Genomic DNA, 3,048 nt, shown 5'->3' with positions numbered 1-3,048 from the left:
ATCATTAAATCAATAAGCCTCTAGCCAGGCTAAGAAAAAAAGAGAGAATACAAATGACTAATATCATAAATAAAAGCGGGGACATCACTCTAGATCTCATGACTATTAAAAGGATAATAAAGGAATGCTATGGACAACTCTGTGCTCACAAATTTGATAACTTAAATGAAATTGACCAATTGAAAGACACAATCTGTCAAAACTTACACAGAAGAAAAAGACCATCAGACCATCTGTATTAGCCAACAGAATATAGCAAATGTGATAGGATATCACTCCCATGAATGTTACTTCATATGGAAAAGGTGAAGGGATTTTGCCTTGTGATTAAGATCCCTAATGAGTATACTTTCAGTTAATCAAAAGGGAGATTATCCTGGGTGGGTCTGAAGTAATCAAGTGAGTTCTTTATAAGAGATCTTAGGCTTCCTCCAGGATTAGAGACTAAAAGCAGCAGAGACTCCCCTTTTCCTGCTAGTCTTAAAGAAATAAGTTCTATAGTCGCAAGAAAATAAATTCTGTCAAGAACTATATGAGTTCAGAAGACCCTGAGCCTAGATAAGGACTCAAGGCTGGCCTTGATTGCAGCCTTCTGAGCCTCTGAGCAGAGAATCCAGCTAAACCATGTCTGGACTCCTGACCCATGGAAATGTTGAAATAATAAATAGGTATTGTTTTACACTGCTAAGTCCTGGTAATTTGTTATGCAGCAATAGATAATACAATAGAGAAGTAAAGATTCCAACCCAAACATTGACTCCAGGCCGTGTGCTTTAAATGCTGTTTCTCAGGTTCTTTATGACACCAAATGAAAGCTTTTTTGTTTTGTTTTGTTTCCCCACACCAACTGATATTCTAATTCTCTGATACCAACTAGATGTCTTACAATTGAATTCAAGTCTTAACCTGTGGAGTTAGACTCCACAGGTTTAAGGGCTTAGCCTCACAAGATAGCTCTCACTTCAGATGCCAGTAGCAAGTATCAGGTCATTTGTACTTCTGACCAACAAGCTATAAATTGGAGGTCCCCACAATACCCGCCTCAGGTAATTTGCTGAAATAGCTCACAGGACTCAGGAAGAGCCACTTTACTTATGCACACCAGTTCATGATAAAGGATGTAAATAAATGGCTCAATGAAGAGGTACATAGGGTGAGGTCCAGAAGGGTCCAGAGCTCAACAGTCAGTCCCCAGTAGGGTGGAGGTGTGTCATCCCCCTGGCACATGACTGTGTCCACCAACTTGAAAGCTCCCCAAATTCTACTATTTAGGATTTTTATGTTGGTTTCATTACTAGATATGATTGATTAAGCCATTGGCCATAGGTGATCACCTCAATCTCTAGCCCAGCTTCCCTCCCTGGAAGTTGGGAGCTGGGGATGAAAGTTCCAGGCCTCTCATCAAGGCTTGGTCTTTCTGGTGACCAGTCCTCATTCTGAAGCCATCAAGGGTCCCAGACAAGTCTCGTTTGGACAAAAGACAGTCCTATCACCCTTATCACTCAGGAAATTCCAAAAATTTTAGTTCTATGCCAGGAACCAGAGACAAAGACCAATATATTTTTTCCCATTATACCACACTGGTGTTTAGGCCTTTCAGCTGAGGACTTGGAGTCATACCAGTGACTAAATGACCAACCAAAGGCCACATGGCCAGTGACTGGGGAATTGAGTCAGGACCAGTATTCTCACTTTAGGACTTTTGAGTTCTAGCTCTATCCCTGGCCAAGGCTGCTACCTCTAAAATATAAAAAGGCAGAAAAAAATAAAACTTTTAAAGGAGAAATTTTAACATAGAAGAGGCAAGAAAATATTGGTTATAGGTTAGAAATTTCACATAAATTATTTTCATTATGATGCTATGAGGGAAGTCAAAAGTGATATGAAAAATGAAGCTTGGAGAGACTAAGTAACTTCTCCAAGGTTGCATGGTCACAGTTATGGTCATGGTCACGGTCCCTGGAAGGCTCTGGGATTCAACTCTGGGCCTGACACCCTCTTTTTCCCCCACACCACACCACCAAAAAAGCAAAAGAAGAATATATCAGCCATCTTCTAGTTTCCAGTGGAATGGCAGGATTCTTTTAGGAAGGAATATAATCAGGAAATTTCCATTTCTACTGAAAGTAGAACTAAAGAAAATGAATGATAATTAAAGCATAAAGGATTCAACTTAATCCTAAGGAAGAGCTTTCCAGGGGTAAGGTTAATTAAACACTAACAAGATTTCGTTTAAAAAAAATCAAAGGCTCTAAAATTCTCCTTCCAGATTTCTGTTTATGAAGCTTCATAGGAAAGCAGCAAGAAGAAAGGTTGGGAATAATTTTGCAAACTAGTCAAAATGCTTATAAGCCCAAGGTTTTCATATTTGCCTATTAGACTAAATTGAATAAATGATTATAAAAATCAATTATGACTTTCTGGGAAACTATAGCAAGTGTTAATAACATTAAATTTTTACATATTAATTGCCAGGTTTGAAATAAATACTAGCTTTTTGCACGAAATCATTGGTATTATTTTTCAAAATTTTCGACAAAGAAAGCAAATGGATGCAGGCATAGATTTCTGCACTTACATAGTCCATTTCCTTTATATGTGAATGATTTCCACAATTTCCCCCTCCACCTGTGGCTGCAAAACTCTCCTCCCCAACAGCCCCTGGTTTGTACTTGCTCTTTCCTTTTGCTGCTGAAGGCTCATTGCTGCCTGAGTCCCCATATTCAACACCAATCCTTTGATGTATCAGAGGCAGTCTTGGGACAGGAGTTTTAGGTGAGTTCATATATCATGGGGTGGGGGCAAGGGCATTAAAAATATTGAAGAGGGAAATCCCAGATTCTACATATTTCTGTACCCCTCCCCTTCCCTGTTCCTCCAGATCTGGCCCAGGACCCCCCAGTCTCATCTTCTCTTTCCACCCCACTTCTTACAGCCAAGCCTCTTGCTCTATGTCTTTGGACAAAATACCCAAGAAAGTGGTGGTTTCCTCTGGATGTGGGAGAATCACATTCTTAACTCTTGGTGTATTCCAGAGATAAGCCCTTT

This window comes from Pteropus vampyrus, unplaced genomic scaffold (assembly GCF_000151845.1).
Source record: "Pteropus vampyrus isolate Shadow unplaced genomic scaffold, Pvam_2.0 Scaffold242, whole genome shotgun sequence".
NCBI classification, from domain to species: Eukaryota; Metazoa; Chordata; class Mammalia; order Chiroptera; family Pteropodidae; genus Pteropus; species Pteropus vampyrus.
This window is presented reverse-complemented; position numbering follows the sequence as displayed.